This window comes from Diabrotica undecimpunctata, chromosome 2, assembly GCF_040954645.1.
Source record: "Diabrotica undecimpunctata isolate CICGRU chromosome 2, icDiaUnde3, whole genome shotgun sequence".
In the NCBI taxonomy this organism is placed as follows: Eukaryota; Metazoa; Arthropoda; class Insecta; order Coleoptera; family Chrysomelidae; genus Diabrotica; species Diabrotica undecimpunctata.
The window spans coordinates 136,008,361-136,025,748 of NC_092804.1; positions in this window are offsets into that span (position 1 = coordinate 136,008,361).

The following is a 17,388-nucleotide window of genomic DNA, read 5'->3' on the forward strand; positions in this document are numbered from 1 at the left end:
CTCAAGCTCGTTGCTTGGTAACAGCACTCAGCCTTCGGCTTCGTGCTGTTACCAAGGAACGAGCTTTCGATTGTCATGAAATTATCTCGTCTGTTATCAATGTCCTAGGGATATTACTACTGACAATAAATTCTATTTTCGTCAAAAAATAAATAAAGTTTTCAGACCCAATGAATTTTTAATTTGAACTTTATATTTTAAAAATAATATTAATTACGACCAGTATTATTTGATGATAAACTAATTATGAAAATATTTTCTGTTGAAAGTTTGTAATCAAACCCCACGTGTATAAAATTATTAAATTATCTCAGGTTCCGTAGGTTGCTGGTTCACTTTTGAAATTTGAATATTTTAATTTGCATTTAGTTCCATTGTAAATTACGGCTAAAAATACATTAAAACGGTTAGATATATTAGGTATATATAAAAAGTTTATAGTTGAAAGTTATTGGTTAATAGAAAATCTGAGACACATAATCTACAATTATACGTAATACAAAACACACAAAACAATAAGAATTTGATATCATCCTTAAGGCATTTTAAAGTAATTACTATTTAAATGTTTTAAAATTATAAAACATATGAAAAATGGGGCCTCTCTGTAAATAGAAACAAAACGCAATACTTATGCATCGGGAATGAAGTAGAAGATCTAATGGTCAACGAACATGAAACAATCAAGAACTGTGAGGAATATATATATTTGGGAACAACAATCAACAAGAGTGGGCGCACCGAAAAAGAGATAGAGCAAAGAATCGTGAGAGGAAAAAGGGTGCTAGGATACCTAAACCCGATGCTATGGTCAAAAGAACTATTAAATCAAAGAAAGCATCTCCTCTTTAACTCCATCTTTAAAAGTATAGTGTGTGCTCTATAGATGCGAAACATGGCAACTTACTAAATCCCTTGAGCGACGCCTACTTGCATTGGAAATGGACTTCTGGAGAAGATCAGCTAGAAAATCAAGGCTTGATAGAATACAAAATGACCATATCAGAAATATAATGGGAGTCAAGTCAACCACCATTGACGAAATTCAAAGGAGACAACTGATCTGGTATGGTCATGTGAAAAGAATGGACGATGACAGGCTGCCAAACCAAATTTTAAAATGGACGCCAAGGGAAAGAAGGGAGAGAGGAAGGCCAAAACAATCCTGTCTGGGCGGCATTCAGAAGGCAATTCGGCAATTGGCTGTTGTCAAATTTGGCAAGCAAAAGCACCAAAACAACTAGAGGTTTGTTTGGTGGAGTTTGTTATCTCCCTAATTTAAAATAGTCTTTTTGAAAACGATTTCCGGAGCGGAAATCAAAACGTCGAATAATTATAAAATGTATATTTTATTAAAATCAATTGCGGCTTACCATATATACATAATATTTAACTTAGACATGTCACAAGAAAACAATTCTAACGTAGAGGTAAATTATATTTAATAAAAATCTAAAAGATCTCAATATTTTACTTAATTACAACGATAATATACAAAAATAGAAGCTATAAATGATGAAAGATAGGGTTACTTTTATCGAAAAGTATAAAAAAGCCACATTCATACTTAATGTGTTGAAATTTACGGGAATGAATGAACGAATATTAGTTCCGTTGTTAATCCCAGCTCATTCGCCATTTTTTAAATTGCGCAATTTATTTAGAAATGTAGATATACTCCATTCCACGAATATACGACTGTTTTAAATTCACTTTAAGGTATCGATTTAAATGGTCCAATCTGCTGAATTGTACAATAGTAAATTCTCCCCATTTCTCCTCATGACATGATATAAACCTTAGATTTAAATATGAAGTTATGATATAAATATAGAGGTAATAGTTTATAGAACAGTAATTCAGATTTTGAAGTATATAATTACTATCATTGAGTTTAGTATCGTAAACAAGTTGGTTTTTGAATTAAGTTATTTAAACGAAGTGTAAAAATACTTAAGTGATCAAATAGTGTAATTTATTTAGTCGAATATTCAATTAGTATTAAAAAAAAACAAAAAAACTTACTTATTCTCTTATTCTCCTAATCTCCTAAAACTATCATCAACGATCAGATTCACAGCCATAATCAGTCGGCGATATAATATGAAACTGTATATAAATTTTCGTTACTTTTTAATATCTGTAACAACTTGTTACTTTAACTATCAATAGCCGGTATATTATACCCGTTACTTTCGGAACTTTTAAAAGTACATCCACTCAAAGCAAACAAATATTTAAAACCAACAAAGTGAAATATTAGATTCTTTTACTGGTTTCTGAACCATCGATCTGCCAATTTCTTTTCATTTATATTAAAAATAGTATATTTCTTTTTATTATAGTTGTAGTACCTAATAAAGTAATACAATAGTGTAATATCGAAGAAACCTGGCACGTCTCTTTGGTGTTTAATTTTACGGAAAGCTTACCCAAATATCTGTCATTATATTTATTTATAGTAGCGTTTGTGTAAAAATTTGTTATTTTCGGATTAAATTTCACAATAAATTTTGCGTCTATCTGAACATCTATTAACCGAAATAATTTTAGTTTAGATGTCATACCAAAGAATAGTAGATCCTTTTTATCTTTTTATTGGAATAATGATTAGACCACTTTACCTTCATATTTCTACTTGCACAGTAAAATATTCATTGTCGAAGTAATCCAAAACAGTCGTATATTCGTGGAATAACCTATATTCTGTCCAAAAACAATTAAAACAATATTTTGTTCAAAAGGTTAATTCTGAGCTGTTCATTCAACAAGAGATTACGTAGATTACCTAACTAATCATATAATAAACAATATGCAACTTCAGCGTCATATTATATACAACAAGAAAAATTATTCGGGCGACTGTTCTTTGCCCAGTTTAAAAAATATATATCGGGTAAAAAATACTCTATGTTCTACAAATAGTATTATTAAAGATGCTGCTCTTGAAATACTTGGACAATCCTCAGTAAAGACGTTTGGGAATAAAGAGATCTAGCGGTGGTCAAACGAGGTTCAAGAAAATTATACAGAGAAATAAAGGTCGAACACAGATCTTCAAAACTATACGGTCGCCAAAAAAGAAACGAAAGTATCAGTAGCAAACTACAAAGCAGAAGCGTATAAAAATTTATACCATCAACTTGATACCAGGAAAGGTAAAACAAAGATATATAAAATGGCCAAACATAAACCAAAGTAAGAAGAAAATCAGCTGCTACTATGTATATTGATGGAAGCATAGGAGTAGCCATATTTTTTTAGTCTAGGTTCCAATACTGAAAATCGCGCCCTACTTTTTTTAAGTTATACTTCTATACGCATGTTCGACTTTGGAAATTTGTACGGGAGTGAATCGGCAAAATCATTACATATGTAAGATATAGGTAAGAGAGAGACAGAAGATATATTTTCTCTCACTTTCTCTCTCGAGAATAAAAAGGGTTCCTTTTGTAAATATATTTAATATTTATTAATAGTATTATTATTTTATATTAATTCGGTAGATATATACATTTGCCAAAGTCTTTTACAAATAAATATTCTTCCTGGAACTTCTATGATTCGTAATAACCTTTCCATTTTTGGAATACAATAAATAAATAAACACAAACACAAAATACAACCAAAAAACTGACATCTTAATAATGTTCTTGTCAAATAATGACATTGATTAGCCACTTTATTATTTAAGGTTACTGGTCTAATGAGTTGAAGCGCGGTATTTAGAACCAGAAGTCGCGAGTTCGATCCCAATGAGAGAATATATTTTTTTAATTATTATGTTCTGATTTTTGTCACTTCGGTTTTAAAAATAAAAAATGGAAAAATCATAATATATTTTTTAATATTGTTTCGATATTTTTATACATTATTTAATTTTCCAAACTATTTTATTTATCATTGAATATTTAGTACATATAGTAGTCATGGGCGTAGAGATGAAAGGGACAAATATAATGATTGTTATTTTAAATTTCTTTTATGTATGTATATATGTATGGAGGTAAATCTCAAAAAAGGTCGATTTTATTTTTAAATTAAGGTTTTTTGGGCATATATATATGATACTAGTGACGTTATCCATCTGGGAAGAAAGAGTTATTTTTTCACCGAGAGTTAATTTAATAAGATTTTCACAATTTAGTGGGAATTTTGAAACGGTGCCACAAAGAATCAAAAAAAACCATTGACCTAATAATTTAGACAAGTAGTGCTTTCAAATAATTAATTTCTCCATGGTCCCATTTAAAAGTATCTTACAAAATGGAGTCAAGACGCTATTAATAAAACTGAGGGTTAGTTCAGTTACCTAAAAATTTAGTAATTCAAGTTTAAAGGTTCAGAAAAGAGTTGTTTGGGTTATTTCGTTTTTTTTTTCCACGTTAGCATATTGAATAAATTCATTCATTTTCGCTGCAATAATATATGTTGAATGTGTTGTAATTATCTCCAGAATTTATGAGAACAAACTATATACTAAAATTTTTGACCCTTTTAATATTTATTATTAAGGATTCAATAGTTATTGTCTGTCTGTTTTTCTGCCTTTATGTACTATAACTATAAAGGAAAAATCCTAAAAACTTGATATTTGATACATAGCTTGGTCCAACGTCAAACCCTATTGAATTTCTTCTTCTTATTCTTATCGAGAGCCAGTAGGAACCAGGAAGAGAGGCAAGCCAAGATCTAGATTTAAAATTCGAATCAAAGATGACTTGAGGAATCTAGGGGTCAAACGCTATAATTATAATGACGTAAAATCATTAGAATACAACAAACCGGCTTATCTATGTTTCGTGGACCTTACGAAGGCATTTGATTGGGTCAAATTAAAAGACGTTATCCACTTACTGTACGCAAGAGAGATACCTCTAGGAATAATCAAAATGATCGAAAATATCTACCAAAACAACACAGTAAAAGTAAAAGTAGAAGAAGAACTAACCGACCCTATTGAAGCTGGCAATAGGATAAGACAGGAAATTCCCAAGTCTTCTATTGTTCAACCTAATTATTGATGAAATAATAAAAAAAGTAAGAACTAAAAAAGAATACCAAATGGGAGAAAACAAGTTAAAATAAACTGCTATGTAGACGACGCAATATTACTCTCTTAAAGTAAAGATGATTTACAACGTATGTTTCACCAAGTTAATATAACCGTCAGAAAATTAAACATGTTAATTTCCCCAAAAAGGACAAAATGCATGGTTAAAACAGCAAATTTACTAAGATGTAAATTGGAGCTGGAAGGTCAGATAATAGAACAAGTAATGGAGTTTAAATATCTAGGCATCACATTATCTAGCTACGGAAAGCTCGAAACTGAAGTGGAAGATCAAGTGAATAGAGCAAACGGAGCCGCAGGCTGCCTAAATGAAACAATATGGAGAAATAAAAATATCGGGAAAGAAACGAAAGGCAGAATTTACAAAACAGTCATCAGATCAATAATGACATACGCGGCAGAAACAAGACCTGTCACAGAGAGGACAAAAAGGATGTTAGAGACAGTAAAGATGAAAACGCTTAGAAAAATTGATGGTAAGACACTATGGGACAGAGCTAGAAGTACAGATATACGACTTAGATGCAAGGTGGAGAACATCAAGGACTGGGTAACAAATAGAAAAGTAGAATGGAACGATCATATAAGCCGAATGACAACAAATAGAGTAGTAAAGATGGCAAGAGACGGTTCCTCAATAGGAAGACGATCAATAGGAAGACCACGAAAACAATGCAACAACTTACTGGAGGTACATTGAAAAACAGACAGAGTCATGTCTATATAAAAAGAAGAAGAAGAAGAAGATAAGCAAAAATATGAGAATAAAATTTTCACCACCAAAGGAATGGCACAAGGATGTCGAAATGCACTGACGTTCAAAATATCTATTGATAGAACAATCAAGAAATCAAGCAACGAGCGAAACCGTTATACATCGTAAGACTTTCTTTTTATTTTTGTAAAAACGTCCAGTTTTAAGGTAATACACAGACCAATATAACATATAGCTGTAAAGCACAGTTATCGCAACACAAGAAATAAATAAAAAATTTGCAGCTGAAATAAAATATATGGATGCTTCACGACTAGATGAAGTAAGAAATTAAATAATAATGGCAGACCTGAATATTGTTTCAATAACCCAATTTATATAAACAAGACAATTTGGCTGGTTGGGGCACTTGTATAAAATGAACAGCTGTTAAATGAAAATGGGAAGCAAAATTGATAAAAGAAGGGGAAGTCCTAAAAAATTGCAAAAAATAGGAAGAACTGGAAAAATGTATTACATATTAAAATAGCACAGAGAAATAATTTATGTATTTATGTGTATTTAAAATCCAAAAAAATAATTAAATAATAAATATTATTATATGAAGTTGATAAATCACAAAGAATTTCTTGTCATTTTTTAATAATTTCCGTTAAATACACCATTTCCACATCGGCACTTTATTAAATTTCATAACGATTTACAACCGTCCAATATTAATTTCAGCTCTTGGAAATTATTCATTTAATAAAGCCTAATAATAAATTATAAGATCAATCACGCGAACATTAATTTGCAGCACAAAGAATTCTCTTATCATTTATTAATAACACCTCACAAATAAATCAGCAAATAAAATTGTAATTACTCGTCGATAATATAATGATAAAACACCTGATTACATCTTGTTTAATCTCATATTAATTCATGTATTTCTAATCTATTTTATTAACTTATTTGATACACGTGTAATACACGGCGCCGGTGATTTTAATGACAGAGAAAATCAAGAAAATAGAAAAAATCAATTATAATATTTTCTTCATAACACACAGCATAAACCATAAAAGAAAATTAATTATAGAAAGTGTGAAAAAAATAACATTTTTAAAGCAGCAAATTATCTTATTTTGATTCGTTTTACTCCCTTGTAACGTTATAAACGTCAAATCTTTATTAATTTATATTTAAATAATTATTTTATTTTAATTTCTTTATTAATTTATTAATTCCTTTACCTCCAGCTTCGTTTTTACTATTTTTTCTTCAAAAAATAGTTGGCGTTCTCTGTCATTCCATCATAGGCTTACGTCCTATGTCATCTATGCAAACTTCATACAGGCCCTGGCCATATTATTATGACCACCTATTATTTTTTAGAAAAATCGACTTCTTCACAACTTTTTGTTTAGAAATTTATTTTGAAATTCAATTTGTTTATGTAAAATGCTTTAATTATAATATATTTAATAATAAACAGTAATAAAACATTTGAGAAGATTACATATTTATATAATTTTTAATATTTTGTTGAACCCCTTTGGCTTTGATTACCGCTTGTAACCGTCTTGGCATATTTCAATGCAGCTAAAGGCACTTTGCTTCAGTTTTTCGTTGTGGTTCCAATGATATATTAGTTTTTCAATTAAAACAATTTTGTTAAGAAGTTCCCAAACATTTTCTATGGGATTAAGATCAGGAGAATTTTCCGGCCAGTCCAAGAGAGGAATATCATTCTCAACCAGGAATTTTTTCACTGATTTTGCAGTATGACATGGTGCTCTATCTTGCATAAATATGCATTCCTCATTAGGAAACCATTCATGTACTTGAGGTATTAGTCTATTCTGTAATATTGATATGTATTGATCTTGTCGCATTATCTCCTTAACTATTTGAAGTCTACCAAGTCCCTTACCGCTAATGGTAGACCACACCATTATTTTTGTTGGATGTTTTACAGTTTTAATAACACATTTAGTTAAATACTTTTCTTCTGGTCTTCGTTTAATATATTGAGCTTTATTGGTTAATATTTCAAAGGTACTTTCGTCACTGAAGCAAACCTGTCAAAAATGAAAAATTTTAGTTTAATCATGTTTTACAAACTATAAAAATGCCAAACCTTTTTCCACTGTTCTACAGTAAAGTTCTCGTATTTCTTTGCCCAAGCTAGTGTTTTTTCTTCATATTTTCTGTAAGAAGAGGCTTTTTAGCTGGATAAAGGCTTTTGAACCCCAACTCCATTAATTTTTCGACAAACTTTTCTGAAATTGTTTTATTTGTTTGTAATCTATCCTCTTTTATTTACCTTTACGTTTCAGTGTTAAGGTCACATCGTTCTGCAATTTTCGTGCAATATTTGCCACAGATGTCTTGGAAACTTGGCTTTTGGAAGCAATTTGGCGTTGAGAAAAATTTCCATGCATTCATCATCCAGCCTTAAGAGTCCACTGCTGAACATAGGCCTCTTCCTCATGTTTCCAACCCCATCTATCTTGCGCCGCTCTCATCCAGTTTTTATTGAGTCTTCTTAAATCGTCAATCCATCTTGTAGGTGGTCGACCGACGCTTCTCTTGTCTTCCCTTAGCCTCCATTCCAATAACCTCTTTGTCCATCGCCCATCTGTCATTCTGGCTATGTGTCCTGCCCATCTCCATGCATTAAAAGTGCTTTAATTTCACCAATTTTTTAGGTGACAGATCTTTTTTCTTCCTTTCTTCTTTCTTTCTGGTTACAAAAGGCTTGCGACAGGGATGCTGTATCTCACCAACCTTATTCAAGATATATGTTGCAGCGGCATTGGAAAGATGAAAAAGAAAGGTACATAGGATGGGTATAGAGCTTAGCAATGAATGTATATATACACTCTAGTTTGCTGATGACCAGGTAGTGCTAGCGACCGACAGGGAAGACATGCAGTACATGCTAAGAAAACTGATAGAAGAATATAACGACTGGGGAATGAATAATAATACAACAAAAACCAAATATCTTTGTATTGGAAACGAGTCAGATAACATAGACCTCGAAAACGGACAACATATTTCCTGCTGTCAGAGCTATGACTACTTGGGTGTTGCCTTTGACAATACAGGAACTGATACACAGGAAATAGAAAAACGAATCACTCAAGCAAAGAAAGTCTTAGGATGTCTCAATGGTATACTGTGGAGTAAAGAGATAACGAAAGGAAGGAAATTTAATATATATGAGACCATGATTAAAACTACTCTTCTTTATGGCGCTGAGACATGGAGAATTAGTGAAAAGAACAAAAAGCGAATAGAAGCAGTAGAGATGGATGCAATGAGAAGATCTTTAGGTATTTCCAGACGAGACCGAATCAGAAATGATGTAATAAAACAACGTATGGGAATAGAAGGAAATATAACTCAAGATATAGAGAAGAAACAATTAAGGTGGTATGGGCATGTTCAACGGATGCCAGCATCAAGACTCCCCAAAACAGTAATAGAATGGCAACCGATAGGTCGACGGAAAAGAGGAAGACCCAGATTAGAATGGCAACACGGCGTAAACAAGTCCATGAGCGAAAGAAATTTAACAACAAACGACTGCGAAGATAGGAAGAGATGGTGTTTAGGTATCGGACAACGTCGAAAGACGTTCTAAACCGATGTATATATATATATATATATATATATATATATATATATATATATATCTTTTTTCTTCTCCATGTCTAAAACAAGGGAAAGTTGATACCCCATTTTAAAAACAACTATTTTAACAAAAAAACCTCAAATTTAAAACAATAGAGTATTAAGTTATAATAATAATATTCAGAAAACTTACCAATTGGTAAAAAATTTAAAACAACACGTCTTTTAAATGCTGCTTAAGATCCAGAGTCAACGGTAGCACAACTAAAAGTGCGCGCTCTTTCACTAACCTTAGACCTTGACTCGAGAAATGTTTACATTCTTATAAAATATTTGATGAATAAGGTACTTGAAATGTTAACATTCATATTAAACCATAATTAAACTTAATTCGGCATATATTTACGCTAAAATAAAAATCTTACAATATAAATTTCTTGAATATGATGGGTGGTCATAATAATATATGACCAGGGACTGTATTAGTCTCGTCCCTACTTTCTGTCAATCAACCTTTCTAACGTAGTGGGAATATATTTTTTTGCCTGTTTTTTAAATTTATAAAAGAAGGCAATAATTATTATAAGCTTCATTTTATGGTCTGCAAAATTCTTTTGGGTGAGTACTTGCATTGTAATATATTCTATAATTCTGACAGCATTTTCAACATTCGTAACCTCACTTCGTTCGAAGGCACATTTTTCGATTATATGCATGTGGGAATCTTAACAGAGTTTAACTAAGTAATAATAATTATATTTCATTTTATCCTTGCCATCTGCTATTTGTTTCATTGTAATTTTCTAAAATGGCAAGGAAGTTGAACCCCTTTTGATGTGTCTCTAATACAAGCTGTTGTTGTATTTTAGTTTATTGGCTGTATTAATTGGCCGTATCTACATTGTATTCATTGTAAAACATTGGCAGGATTGATTGTTTCCTATGTTTAATAAATATGAATAGTTAAATAACTGATTTATTTGCTATCAACTAAGGGTTCATAATTTAATTCCTAGTTTAAGATAAAACGAACTCACACTTGAGATACTGAGCTAGGCGAAGCATAGACGATAAGCTCCCATGGTTGATTGAGGTATTATTTTTATAATAGTATTTCAATTCTCTTTGGTAGTCTTATCGTTATATCCTTTAACCGGGAGGGTACCATGTCCCAACCTATCATCTTTGATGAAAACACCAAATTGCCTAACTCATCCTAACAGTCTTCTACCAACCCGCACAGGTCAAAGTTGTAAAGGAACAGCTAGGATTTCCCGTAAAATGAGAAATAAAGAAAATGCAAAGCTCTCAGTCTCCGAAAGTTATTTGAAACCAAGCTATGAAAGCAGTCTCGCAGCGTATAGGCGCCAAAGAGATGGTATATCCACACAGGATGGTTCCATTTGGCGTTCTCTGGAGAGTATGGCGGTGATGGTTTTAGCTGGTAGCTCGAGTCCGGCAGTGTTCTGTGGAGCCTTCAGCTCTGCAGTTCGGACATAAAATCCAACTTTCCACCACCGTGAGCAAGCAAAAAAAAGCATAGTATGGGATACGTGGGGCCAGACGATCCAGAATCGTTGAATCTGCATTACCAGCCTAGCATGATCCTTAGTTAAGACCGGAACTATTTGTCAACTGGCAGCTAACGTGTAATAGGTGTGTAGGTAAATATATTGATTATAATCAGGGTGTATAGTCAGGAAATTCTTTTGTGACATTTTAAGCTTAATAAGGGCAGAATAGTCTGTCACATCGAGACGTTTGTTGGAAAGGGACGGGGATAGCAAATATGTTGAGACATAGAAAAAAACAAAACTTAGCGGCATTTTCAAAAGGGTATTACATCATATCTCTATTGTTATTGTTCCAATTGGAGCGGGTGCTAAGAATCCTCGAAGTCCACCAGGCTACCATCATAAACAACAACAGCAAAAAATATGTTTTATGGCAACATATAACACTAGACCATTGATGGAGGATGAGACACTTGTGGAACTTAAAACGAGCTGAAACATTTAAAATGGGATATATTTGGGTTATCAAAAGTACGATAAAGCAATGAAGAAAAAATGGTACTTTCTTTGGCACATCTGTTGTGTTATAAAGATGAGTCTTATTTCCCGTCGAAAGAAGTCTGTCCTCTATAATGTAATAGGTTCTTTATACTGATTACAACAAAATAAAGTTCAATCTGGTTTTAACAATCAAATGGCTAAAGCGTCTATGATAAGGCGTTATTTTTGTGCGGATGTGAAGAAAACTGCGTTATTTTTTTTTTTGTTTGGTGTTTGGTGGATACGATAACTGGACAAAAGAAGGTGTACGTGATTTAAAACATCTGGGCGAAAAGGTAAAAAACACGAAAAATCGGCAAAATATATGAACAATATTGTAAGCTTCCAGCTATGAGAAACACCTAATATCGCTTCCGATTTAACTAGTGCATATGTCGAAAACATTCGCATGCACAATGAAATGGTATCAAAAAATCGTTACGTCCACGTCCTGTCAAAAAGTATCGATATTTTGAAATTAATGATATTTTAAAAGACTCGCCAGAGAAACTAATTGTACAGATGCAGAGAGTTAATGTTAAAATCAAAGAAATTTACAAAAATGCACGTTATATATATATATATATATATATATATATATATATATATATATATATATATATATATATATATATATATATATATATATATATATATATATATATATTGTGATATTTAAAGTCTTGGTGCGCCAAGCAATAATTAGCTAATTAATTTTTTGATATCTTTCTAAAATCCCTTCTATTGTCTTTAATCACTGCATTAATGTATTTGGAAAAACCCGGTTCAATTGTCTTTGGATTTCACCTAAAATTATGCGGGTCATAACAAAGTATAACAAGTATAACTCAAGTATAACAAAGAAATAATTTATGTATAGCTTACATTTTGTTTAGTACAGGTAATCCCAAAATTTAAAAACTTTCCTTCTTCGAAATGTTTGTTGGTTATATTTTCTGAATTATTTTAATGATTTTTTAACTTTGAAATATTTTAAACAAACCAATATTTTTCTCGATTTTACATATCATAACAATATATATATATATATATATATATATATATATATATATATATATATATATATATATAAACCGAAACAACAGACACTGTCGAACATGCATTGAAATTAAAATGGAAATGGGCTGGGCATAACGAAAGATGGAATAAAGAAATTGGCCGCTGGAGACCATATACTGCAAAAAGGTCAAGAGGTCGACCGCAAATGAGATGGAAAGATGATATTAAGCAAAGTGCAGGTCCAATATGGAAAAGACAAACAGAAGACAGAGACAAATGGAGACAAATGGGAGAGGCCTATATTCAACACATGAATAGATTTTGGGCTATAGATAGATAGATATAGATATATAGTTTTGTTTCTACTTCTTTCTTTATGTATTTGTTAATAACAAGTGCATCGCAACACACCCGGTCATAACTCCCAGCGCTTTGTCAGAGACTATTCTGTAAGCACAAGCCACCCTCAACAGACTCTTCTTATATGCTGAGATGAGCTGATTTCTGTAGTACGCCTTTGTTAAAACTGCAGTACCCCAGACAGGCGCCTCGTAGAGGACGATCGATTGCACAACATAATGAAAGACGCTCCTCCTGCTGGTTTTGGGCTGTCCTATATTAGGCATGATGCCGCCAATGTACCGGATCTCACAGCAGCTCTTTGAGTCACCACCTTTACGTGCTCTCTTACCTTCCGTTTTGACTCAGGTGTTGTCGATATTTGTCATTGTTTTATTTTTAACCGACATTTTTCAGGCCGACGTATTGGGAGCTGTCTGCGAGTTCCCATCATAGTTTGTAATTCCTCGAATGTGCTCGCTATTATCATGATATCGTCGACGAATCTGAGCGGACCTAACTTGTTAAATTAACTCTTGATGCCATATGTTGACTAATTTGTAGTTTTGAAGACTTATTTTATGTCTCGATTAAACAGCTATGGCGATATTACGTCGCCCTGCCGAATTCCTCCCTTAATGGGGATAATATTTGTTTATTCTTTTAGATGTACGATCATAGTTACGTTTTCAATTGTATTATATATTATTTCATAATCACTAGATCGATTGACAGGTGATGATAAACTCGTAAGAGGAGAAATCCTACTAAAATCAGTAAGCGAACTGATTAATAAAATAAGATTCATAAAAAAAACTGGAACAATACAGTGATAGTCTTGTTACACTAAAAAGTGGATATTACTAAATTAGAAAATTATGATCTATCAGCCTCTTGGCACATAAATTATACAAACTCTATGAAAGTCTTAACGAAGAGACTAACACCTAAACTTGATTTCTATTTGCCCAAAGAACAGGCAGGGCAGGATGTGGCACAAATGACAATTTGCATGCCATAAGATAATAATTAAAAAATGCATAGAGTACAACAAACCACTGGTCCTTGCATTTGTCGGTTACGAGAAGACTTTTGATTCTGTAGAGTTTGAAATAGTACTGGAAGCACTGAAGCAAAGCCCAAGAGATTACAAGCATACGTCAATAATTAAAAACATCAGGCAGATTGTTAATATTCATTTGCATTGCAAAGAAAAAGGTAATACGAGTAGTTGGTATTCGATGGTATTTGTAATTATCTATTAATGTTTTCATTCTCAGCAGATCGTCTGATGTACAACATCTTTTGCGGAAGCCAGCCTGTTTACAAGAAAAGCCTTGTTTAGTATACAGGTGCTAGTACACAGATGCAGAGATATGAATCAAAATGTGTACATTTGTGCAATCGATTTTGAAAAGGCTTTTGACAAAGTCCGACATAACAATTACAAATCTATACTGGCATCAAGTGGCAAGAATAAAGGTTGAACAAGAACTGTCGGATGAAATAAATATAAAAAGAGGAGTGAGACAAGGCTGTATATTGTCGCCTTTACTTTTTAACTTATATTCGGAGCAAATATTTAACGAAGCCTTAATGGAGACAACCAAAGGTATTATTGTGAATGGAGTAACCGTCAACAATATTAGATATGCCGACGATACCTTAGTGCTTGCTAATTGCGGAGAAGACCTTCAAAATCTAATGAACAAAATAAAACAGACTTGTGATCAGTATGGATTAAAACTCAATGTTAAGAAAACCAAATATATGATAGTTAACAAACAAAATTATATACAGGATGACGGTATAAAAGTCGGAGATGCCACACTGGACAGAGTAGAGAAACTCGTGTATCTCGGCAGTAATATCAATGAGAGCTGGGATCCAACCGCAGAAATTAAAAGCCGAATAGAATAAGCCCGAGCTGCCTTTGTAAAAATGAGAAACGTACTTTGCAGTCACGATCTTAGGATTGACCTTAGAGTTCGAATGACATCTTGCTACATCTTTCCTGTCCTGCTGTATGGAGTGGAAGCGTGGACTCTAACTGAGGCTATCCTTAGACGCTTGACAGCCTTTGAGATGTGGGTATACAGACGACTATTGAAAATAAGCTGGGTCGACAGAGTTAGAAATGAGGAGGTCCTTAGACAGCTGAACCAAACAACACAACTGGTCAATATAATAAAGAAACGTAAGCTGGAATACTTCGGTCACATTATGAGAAACCCTGAAAAATATGATCTTTTACATCTGATCATTCAGGGAAAGATAATCGTGGTCCTGGTAGAAGAAGAACATCATGGCTGAAAAATCTAAGGCAATGGTATGGAAAATCAACTACATCGTTATTTAGAGCTGCTGTCAATAAAGTCACGATAGCGAATATGGTAGCCAACATGATATTCAACGATCGATAACGGTGATGGAACTAGAAGAAGAAGCAGCCTGTTTATCTAATTTTCCCAAAAATAATTGTCAAAATACATGAAAACCTAAAATTTACATTGGCAATGCTGGTACGCTACTTATAAACCGTATACATAAATGATTTCATGACCTTTTAAATGACTATTGAACGGATAAGCACGTAAGTTATTTATAAAAACAAAGGACACATCAATTTTATGTCCTAAATACCAAACAAGTTTATAACACTAAAATTATAAGGCTCTAAGAGGAAAAATTTAAGTTTTATTTTGGTCAAAAATATATTTAATGCTTCCAGACAATGTACAAATTTTCCATCGAAAATCTATCCCCACTTGTTCCACCTTCATAATTCGAATTAAAGTCAATTAAATAAAATAAAGAAGAAATTAAATTATTTTCTTAAATGATAAGAAAAGTACCTAATAGCCTTTGGTAAATTACTGGTCGTATACGTTTTAATAATAAACATGAAGAGAAACACGTATGCCACTTCTGACTAATTGCCGTGTTAAGGTCTAATTAAGATAAGACAACGTTAATGGTACCACCGCGAATATAACATTGGAGGGGGAATAAACCTTTTTACAATGTAATTAGTTTATCAGGCAGTTCCGAAGAAATTAACTTACGATAAAGAGGATATTGATATGAGTAGACTGATACACTGTTATCTTTAAAATATAATGAACGAATAGATTAATGTTTACGCAAATAATTTGATCAAAATACTCTACTGTCTAAAGCAATCCTTATCAATAGAAGTTATACATAGTTTTGAATCAAATTTTTTGTGACGGACATTTCTTCATGAAGACATGAAACTCAAAGTAAACAAAATAAACACAGCCACCAAAACACTTAGAATTAATTTAAGAAGATTAAAAGAAGATCTCTTCCAAGAAATCAAAGAACAAATACACAAGGACGTCCAGAAAGTAGAAAGACAAGTACAACTTACCGCTTCAGAAAAATGGAGAGAGTGAGAGCAGATCCTGAGGAACAACTAGAGGGCGATATCTCCCCCGAAAAACAAACAATGGATAAACAAATAAAGTCATTGATATCGGAAAAGAGAAAATTCAAGAATAAAAACGAACAACAATATATAAACGTAAACAAAACATTCAAACAAAAAATCAAAGAAGTGTAGGAATTGTTGCCATCAGAAAAATGTGAAGAAATAGAAAGATAAGAAAAACAACTCGACAGCTTTAAAATATACAGGAAAATTGAAGAAACAGCTTGTTTATATAAAAAAGAGAGCAAAGTGGAGAGCAAATAAATAGATGGGAAGAATATATAAAAGAGCAATTTGAAGGCGACGAACGAATGGAGACAATAAAACCAAGAGGTAGAAATAGACCTACAATTACCAAAGGGGAATTGAAAAAGCACTGAAACCTATAAAAAATGATAAAGCTATGGGACCGAATAAAATCTTGAAACAGAGAAACACATTAATATACTAGTAGAATTATTCAACCTATTTGTCTTCTTTCGTGCATAGGTAAATTATTCGAGAGTCTTCTAAGAGGGCAAATCGACACAGTCATTGAAGAGTCAGGAAGTTTGTCAACCAGGCAGTAAGGATTCACAAGGAAAAGAAGCACGCTAGAGGTGATGAAAGTCTTCCGGGTGTTGCGCGGGGTGGGAGTTAACCAGAAGTGGACGATACTACTGCTGTTTGACGTTGAGAATGCTTTTAACACATTAAAATGGAAAGGGGTTATATAGGTTTTACGAGAGAGAAGGTTTCTGAGGTACTTTATGAATTCGGTTTCGGACTATATGTCAGAGAGAAAAATTGTGGTAGAAAAAGGAGTGGTGATTGACGTGATGGCTGGAGGGGTCGGTCCTAGGACGCAAGCTGTGGAACCTGGCATGTGACAGGGTTGTGAGTCAACAATACGAAGACAGTGTAATCTCTTTCGCATTTGCGGACGACCTCGCTATGCTGGTAGTGGCGCGGGACAGGGAGGACCTTATCTTCAGTGTGCAGCGTACGTGCGACCAAGTCGAGGAATAGATGAAAATGCATAGCCTTAAACTAGCTGCAGGTAAGACTGAGGCTATAGTTCTCATTGAACCAAGGAAAAATGACGGGATAACATTCGAATGTGTAG